Source organism: Cottoperca gobio, chromosome 7 (genome assembly GCF_900634415.1).
Source record: "Cottoperca gobio chromosome 7, fCotGob3.1, whole genome shotgun sequence".
NCBI lineage: Eukaryota > Metazoa > Chordata > Actinopteri > Perciformes > Bovichtidae > Cottoperca > Cottoperca gobio.
In genome coordinates this window covers 16,048,726-16,057,778 of record NC_041361.1, presented here as the reverse complement: position 1 = coordinate 16,057,778, position 9,053 = coordinate 16,048,726, and the positions used below count along the sequence as shown (strand labels likewise).

Sequence of the window (9,053 nt, the reverse complement as noted above, 5' to 3'; positions counted from 1 at the left end):
CTGCTGACACGAGGCGACAGATACATTCTTTCTATATCTGTTCTCCTCTAGTTCATTGTTGCTGTACATTGTTTTGCACTTTTGAAATTTCTGAACATCGAAAGTACATTTTTTTTGTCATATTCTATTAGATTTATTAACTGGAACTTAAATCTTTGTTGTTATTGAATGGGAAACTCACTTTACCTGTCAGCCCGGTTTTGCGATTAACATCCATTTAATAAAAAAGAGGATGCTAAGCAGGTGCTACAATTTCTATACCATGAGAAATTACTGTATGTTTGCTGCCTTTGTCTTTCTGTCTCTTTTATTTTATTTAAAAAATATGTTCAGAGAAATGCCCAGTTTCTTAATGGAATAGTTTGACATTTTGGTATTTATATATATATATATATATATATATATATATATATATATATATATATATATATATATATATATGTATATTTTTTACTTTTAGTATTTTATTCTACTTTCTACATCATTACATTTCAGAGGGTTTTAATGAAGTTTTACTCCGCTATATTTACCTGACAGCTTTAGTTACTTAACAGATTAAGAATATAAACACAAAACATATTCAACAAATACATTTTGATGCATGATGATGGATTAAACTACCCAACAGCATATAAAGATGAATTAGCTCCATATTTAGCAGCTGCAACATTAAACACATTAATACATCAATAATTTATATTATACTGAAGAAGGCCATTTTGCGTAATCAGTACTTTTGTTTTTGGTACTTTAAGTATACTTTGATGCTGAAGTGTACTTTTTCTTAAATAAAATGTTTAATGCAAGACTTTTACTTAATTTCCACATTTCACATTAATATATATATATATATATATATATATATATATATATATATATATATATATATACACCATTATATACATTCCTTTATACCACTTAATTCTTGCCATATATTTCATACATGTTTGGCCATGTGGAGAGTTGTTTAATGTAAATATGACGCACATTTGCACATCGTATAGTGTTGGGAAGTCACATAATTTATTCCTCCGCTTTTTGAAATTTAAATTGTAATTTACGTAGTTCTGTGCTGTAAATTATATTTACATTATTGTTCCACAACTGTCTGTTATTTATGTTTCATTAGGTTATAATAGAGAGAGAGAGTGTGCGTGTGTGTGTGTGTGTGTGTGTGTGTGTGTGTGTGTGTGTGTGTGTGTATGTGTGTGTGTGTTTATGATGACCCAGCAATTTGTTGAGGTTGTCAACAAATAAAATATCAGTTATCCTACTTATTCTGTTCCACATTGCTCGAGGACAGTGACGAGTAGACCATTTGGGAGCAACGTTTCTTTATCTTCTACCTCCATCTAGTGGTGAACAGAGGAACCTGCAGTACGGGCTGAACAACAACACATGAGGAAGCAAAGTCCCGAACAAATTCATCTCAAGATTTGAGGTTCGATAACAAATGTGAATTTAGAAAAAATGATAAAGAAACAACTGAACATCTGAAATATAAAGTACTTTGAGTCTTTCCAAATGATACACAACAATTACTGTGCACATATATTTAACAAGCTTCAGGCATTATTTTAAGAATATTAATTGTATTGCCTACCTTTTTTGGTTATTATTTTTATAATATTGTCATTGTTTGTTTTTTCCCTCTCTCTCTATTTTAAATAATAAAAAAGTGTTATTGTACTAAAGTTACCCTATGACCTGAGAGTGGAGTCATGCCTGTTATGTTATCCATATTTCATTAAAGGTTTTCTGTTTCGTCTTAATGTCAAAGCCAGAAGTGTTATTATGTTGAGAGGCAATCTGGCACGCACAGCAAACAGGAAGTAAACTATACAAATGATTAATCGTGTGCAGATATTGATTTTGAAAAGCAGAGAAACTCAAATGTTTACCCAGCTGCTTTTCCCTAATGATGCTATTTGTATTCACCATGAGGATAATTCTTTTTGAACAAGTGTCATTTACATGTCTCTTTGTCTAACTCACAAAGCAGTGCGTGTAGAAGATGATAGTAATTATATTGAGTCTCTGTTTAGCCTGGTGGAATATTTATGTTTAAATGTACACTATCACTATTAATACATTCCTATTGTGCATGTTTGTGTATTATGTATGCTTTTGTGAGCCTCTCTATGTACAGTACATGACTGTGTCTTTGTGTGTGGGTGGTTGTGCACAAGCAGGCCTCTGTGCCCCACTGTGAGCCTGAATAGAGACCGTTTTCTCCTCTGCGCCTGTTCCCTCCTCCTCTCCTGCTTTTCTCATCCGATCCTCTGATCTGCTTTCTTTTCTTCTCATCACACCATCATGGTTGTTATGTAATGATGGGAAAATAGATACAACCGCAGCTTGACTGATGGGACAGATTGTTGTCTCAGTGACTGAACAAAACACTTTCCTGTGATGCTGCTGAATAATACATGTGGAATTATTCTAATGAGATGCAAAGAATAAACAGTAATGAGACAATGCTCCCCCCTGCTGGCTGTCTGTGTCAATGTCTCTTGTTGATCCACGTGAGCGGTCCATAAAGAAACGTATGCAATGGTGCATCTGACAATGTTGTTCTTTTGCAGAGGAGGCCAGTAAGGAGAAGGAGAGGCTGGAGGAGAAACAGAGAGCGTCCAGAAAGGAGAGAGCCAAGAATGAGGAGGAGTGGAATACCAGGTGGGAAACACACACATACTGACTTTCAGTTCAATTAAACATACAGATGGTGAGAACATTACAGAAGGCTATTGTTGTGAGCACGTCAACATCGCCGTTCTCTGACGAGAGCTCTCCTTGTTTTCTGAACGCCGATTATTTCTACATTTATTTTTTAACCTTTTTATTGTACAGAGTTGGTTGAGCATACACACACACTTTAACAACAACGCCATGTTAACAGTTACACTGCCAAACTAAGTAACAAGAACAGTCACGCAAACAGATGGATAGTCAACATAGAAACTATTATTATTATTATTATTATTATTATTATTATTCTGTCTTCTTGTTATTGGAAATGTATATTAATATCGGCTTTCTTACTTTAATCATTACTTGTCTTGACTTTTTAGATCCTATATTTGCAGAGATTTCATCCTCCATATTTAAATAAACATCAGTTGATGATCACGTCACATATTTATTATATTATTTCTATTCTATTTGAACTCTTTTTAATGCATACATTGAAGGAAGAATTACATTTCACTGGAAGTGTACCTAATATGGTTACATACAAATACATTGATTGATCGATAAAAGAGTAAACAATAAAAAACAACCTCAGAATGTTGTCACATGTTGAGCAGGTAACTTCTGCAGCTGTTAATCTGTGTCTGTGTCCTTCAGCTGGTTCCAGATGGGCACCAACCGGTACACCAACGCCCAGGGCTGGCTTTACACCGGGGGCTACTTCAATAGAAACTACCAAGACCTGCCCGATATCTACTGATAACCTGCAAGCCTTCATCCTCCTCTTCCTCTTCCTCCTTTAAAACCTGCAATGCCTGTCATGGAATGGAGAGAAATGTTAAGAATGCACATCCCCATCTTCATCTTACTGCCTTCATCATCATCATCATCATCATCATCATCATCATCATCATCATCATCTTGAAACTGAGCAACACTGATTGGACAGATTTACAAAGAATCCACGTCACGTCTCTCAGACAGCGTGCTGCTTCATGTCCACTGAGTCTTCAGGTCTTTTCTTTTTTGTAATTCTTCACGTAAGTCTTCTTCTCGTTCTGTGTGATTTCGTCACATAGAGACCAGCAAACGCTTCCCGTCGCTCTGCCCTGACATCGTTTAGAGCACAAGAACCATTTTATTCCTGACCAATGGCAGCGGCAGAGAGCTGGTGCGTGTGAAACAAACTCGCAGATCTAATCTGAATGTTTAACGTCTTTCACAGCAAACTCTCTCCCCCCGACAGTCACACGTGTCATTAATGAGTAGAAGCGTGAAGTCACTCATAATAATCATATTGATGGATTTAAGGACATGGACCCAGTCAACAGGGAAATGATGGATGTGAATGCTTTCAATAAATAAATTTAGGAGACTGTGTCCCAGTCAGGAAGACGATTACAAAGAAATACTGTTGGTCCAATTGGTCAAGATAAATGTAAGCGTGACCTCATTACTGTCCATGTGTCATGTCCCTAAAACATTTAGTATCCACTGTTACCCTCACATTAACCTTCTACTCAAGGTTTATGTGTGGAGATAAACCAAGACAAACTACTAGAAAATGGAGGCTTCCTCGACAGCAGAGGGGAATTTGCAGCTGGAGTGGGACCAGAAGAGAAAGCACATGCCGTGAGATGTTCTCCTGCGCGGCAACAGATGAATGAATAGAGCTGTTTGCCCTTTTTAAAATGTAACTCTTGTCTTAAGTTGGCCTGCAGCCAGTCTGTAAAGCAGCTGTAGGGTTTACCTCCAGTAGAGATGTGCAGTGTGATTAACATTAACACTCCTAGTTTCTAAAAGAGTTTAAGAAACACCCAACTGAATGTTTTTATGCAGCTTGGCTAACTGCAGGCTGCTAAGTCACAGCTGAGGTTTCACACCAGTGCAGAAAATACGATGTTTCATCCTCTGGTTCGTACATCGTATCTCTAAAAGGCAGAGAAAATGGAGAAGTTCTCACGTTCAAAGCTAGATTTTAAGGCACAATTCCCCTCGTGTCAAAGGAGTTTGACATTTATTAGAGAATATAACAATGAGTAAATGTATCATAATGTACAAATATGTGAGAGAGGATTTGTTGCGTGAATGATGGAAGATTTGACAATGTGAAACCTCAAGATTTACATTATTATTATTATTATTATTATTATTATTATTAACATTATTATTATTATTAACGTCACTCATGGCATGTTGGTGTAATAAAAAGCAAACGTTAGATCCTCTGCTGTCCGGCTGCATTGGATGTTACAGAACGGATGCATTACTGTCACCTGCAAAATACGCAAAATATTACTACAGACCTAAAACAAAGAAACACAAAACGTGTGTGTCTTGTGCTCACACAGGAGGGGGAGGAGCCTGTTGTCTCATAATCTGGCCAGACTGTATTTTTCTTATTTTCTTCTGATACTGATTGTAGTAAGAAAAGTGAAATGTTCTGTAATGAATGTTGGCACACAACAGAGAAGGTGCTCCTGTGAGTGGACAGCCGTGTAACACTGCGTGGCAGACTGGATATTAGTATTTGTACAGAAACTCTTAGCTTGATGAGTCATCACATCATGAAACATGAAAATATTCCTTTTATCTGTAGCTTTGCAGATACTTACAGTCTATGGTCGTGTGGCTCGTTCATATAACACCCTGGTTCGTCTTGCATCGAGGTTTTCATTAGAGAAAATGTGTAATACACCTTTAACTGTCCACCGTCCCCGATGACACACACACACTCGTCACACGACCTGTTTGCACTGGTGAGAATGTGACTGAAAAAAACGACATGTTTTTTGTGGGGGAAAAGAGGAAAACTATCTTTTTAATAACATAATGGAAAAAGTGCAACAAATGTGATCTTCAGAAATCTTGATCTTGAATGATCATTTACCGGCTTTGTGTTCCCTGCTGTTCTAAAAATCACGTTTTCATCAGTGCATTTAGGAACTAGGATGTATTTCACCAACTCTATGCAACGTTTGCACCTCAACATGAATCTGTGTGAGCTGCTACTGTACAGTAGCTTAACACCGCCCCCCCCCCCCCCCTACACACACACACACACACACACACACACACACACGGTAATGACTTTGTCTTCTTAGTTTATTCCAAATATTGGAAATTATTAACGTTTTGGGGACTTTACATCTTGGACCAACTTAACTTTTCCTTTGTGTGTTTTTTAAATTAGATTTCTGTGTCCTGCTTAGTGCCTCCTTTTTTCATTCCCTTGTTTTTTTTTGTGTGTGTTTTTCTTTTCTTTATGTTTATTATTTATAATGTTTGAGGTTTTATGAGATAATTCTGTTGTCAATTTTCTTTCTTTTGCTTTATGTAGTTAATGGAAACGGCTCTTAATTTCTTTCTTTCACTTAAAACATGAATCTGAACTTTTACAGAGGAGCAGAGCGTCTAATCAAACACCGTTCACCAGCTTTGTACATTTTACTTTTGCTGTTATTGTCAGAATTACTATCCGGTGCGGTGTGTAGGTAGACTTTCATCAAAATAAATCACACTGACATGAGTTTATCTTTACACTGGTCAAATGCTAAATGAACCCAAACAGGAAGAAACTATTGTTGAAAAATATTTTTTTTTACTGTAAATTGATTTCAGCTGGTAAATGGTCCAGGCGGCTGCCGGCTAGTAAACATGTAGCGGTCACAGTCACCATAATACTTCCCTGTGTCATTAAACTAGATCTATGTTGCTCCGAGTGTCGCTTCTTTCTAGACAAACGTCTTCTGTCGAGTTCTTCTCTTGGACTGTATCATGGGGTTGTTGTCCATGTTATGTGTGTGTACAAGTGCAGCACAGAGGTAATCAGGCATATTATTTTGTGCAATTGATTTATTTTTCTAGTATTTAAACAGTTTTTGGCGAGAACATTGTACCAGATGATTTACTTTAGAGGTGGGGGGGGGACTGTAAGGGGTCGTATCCAACCTGTGGACAGCTTGGTAGATTAATGAGCGGGGGGGGGGGGGGGGGAATGTCTAATCATAAAATAAACCTAATTTCAGTTTAAGACTATGTCTCTCTTTTTTTTTTTTTTTTTTTTATCAAATCAATGCTAAGGAACACGTTGGCACAACTCTCCGTTTTCATTGTTGACTCGGGATGAAGTGTGACAGCTATCAAAAAGAAAGAAAAAGAAACCATGCGAGTAGATAATTAAAGATAATATGGCTTTGTTAAAAGTTTTTTATAAAGTTTTTAAACTTGATCACAGCTATAGTCATGTGACAGGAGAGCACATGGCTGCAGCACAAAGACAGCTCCATGAAGGGAAGTGATACAAGATAAAATCAAGGGAAATATTTGGTCAATCGAAAATATTGGCTGTCATTTCCAAATAGCTCATATATCCTTTAAATGTAGAAATAATAAGAAAAACAACATTTGGTATTGTCTTTTTTGTGTTTATTTAATGCTAGCTCTAAAGAAGACGTTAGCATGCTAACACATGAGATTTTTTTAAATGTGACAACACAACAGTCATTTCCATCACTTTGATTATTGTGATGGAAAAGACCATTTGAGTGTTATGGCTTATATCAATGAAAAATAATGTATATTAAATTAAACAATTAAAAAAAACACTTAATTGTTTCATACTGTATGGCAACACAGTAAAAAAATTAATGGCAATGCTGGTGTTGACACCTTCTCGCAAGACCACATCAGAGAGATCAAAAGCTTACAGAGAAAGGATTAAATCAGACCAGGTTAAATACCAGGAGTCCCTCAGGAAAGACAGAGAAAGATACCTGAAAAAAAAGGAACGAGGTGTTGTTAAATCTGTGCCAGAATTGTCCAAGAGAGAGCGAAGAAAAACTAGGAGACCATGGCGAACATGTCAACGAAGCAGACGCAGGAAGTTGAAAAGAGTAGCTGTAGTAGAGAGATTTATGGCTGGAACAACCCCACCACAGTCACCAGAAGACCTTCTTGTTGACCCAGAACATGTCTCACTTGACAACTCCAGCTCCTCTGAGCCACCTGAAACACTACAGTTGCCGGCACCTGAAAACCACACACAGAGAAGAAGAGGAAGAAAAAAGGTTGCGAAGACAAGGGCGAAGGTCTACACTGTAGACCTTCGCCCTTGTCTTCACAACCTTTTTTGAAGATCTCTGTAGACTCTACAGAGATCTTCATGCAACAAATGCAAAGCTGGAAGATGCCTTAAAGAAGGTTGAGAAGTACAAGAAAAGATGTCACCGACTTAAGAAGGAAATGGTGATGGTCGACTCACCGAAGCTCAAAACCAAACAACAGATGAGACAAGGAACAAAAGATTTAACAAGAACTCTGCTGTTTCACAACAAAAGAAATATCAAAATATGCACGCTGCTAAAGATCGGCAATTGATCGCCAAAGTTGTGGCTGGTAGGCTTTTGAAAAAATACCGCACGGTCGGCTTCGCTAAAAAGGAGTTTGGGTTCTCGCCTAAGCTGTGGAGGGAAAACGTGACGAAGGGCCACCAAACTTCGATACATCCGTAAAATGCAATCCAACAAAATCAGCAAAGAAGTGGAAGAAAAAATAACAACATTTATTGAGCGGGAATGACAACAGTAGGATAACAACAGGGAAGAAGGAGACAATTACGAAGAATAAGAAAACAATGCAAAAGAGGGGAGCGCTGCACAAGACGTTTCTGATGGAGAATCCTGAAGTAACAAAAAGCGACCATTCTGGATTGTAAAACTAACAATCAGGGACAGAGACACATGCCTCTGTAAAATACATGCACATCTCCAGTTTATGGTAGACAGGCTGTTTTATCACAAAGTGATTAAATGTGCCAAACTCAATGACCTTACTGAGTCATGTACAGGGAGTAGCAAGGTTGAGGAGAGGGAGAAGAAGAAAAAGGATGGAACAGAAGAAAAGTTTAATGTTCACTTCACAGCAAAGGAAAAAGTCCATGGGACTCTACATACACTGCTGAATGATTTTTCAGACCTACTTAAGAAAAAGATGGGAAAACACATCTACAACACCAGACATCAGTATTCAGCTCTCAGAACCCTGCAGCAGAATTTAGGAGAGGATGCTATTATCTTGCAAATTGATTTTGCGGAGAATTATATGTGTAAATATGGGAATGAGATCCAAGCAGTCCATTTTGGTGATTCCCACCAACAAGCCACTCTCCATACGGGTGTGGCTAACACCAAAAATGTGGTGGTGTCAGTCTGTTCTATTAGCTCCTCAATGCGCCATGACCCATCAGCTATCTGGGCTCATCTCAACACAGTGCTCCCTTACCTCAAAGAGCTGAACCCAACAGCCACAATGCTGCATGTAATCGGTGATGGGCTTACCACATGATACAGAGCCAAGAAAAA

General features: G+C 37.6%; 1 long non-coding RNA gene across 1 annotated transcript; it reads left to right on the top strand.

Annotated features, from left to right (window-relative positions):
• Positions 1–2,445: 2,445 nt before the first annotated feature.
• Positions 2,446–6,407, top strand: LOC115011015 (uncharacterized). Its single transcript, XR_003832549.1, has 2 exons — positions 2,446–2,676; positions 3,349–6,407. It is a non-coding gene; the product is annotated as an uncharacterized LOC115011015 (long non-coding RNA).
• Positions 6,408–9,053: the final 2,646 nt, after the last annotated feature.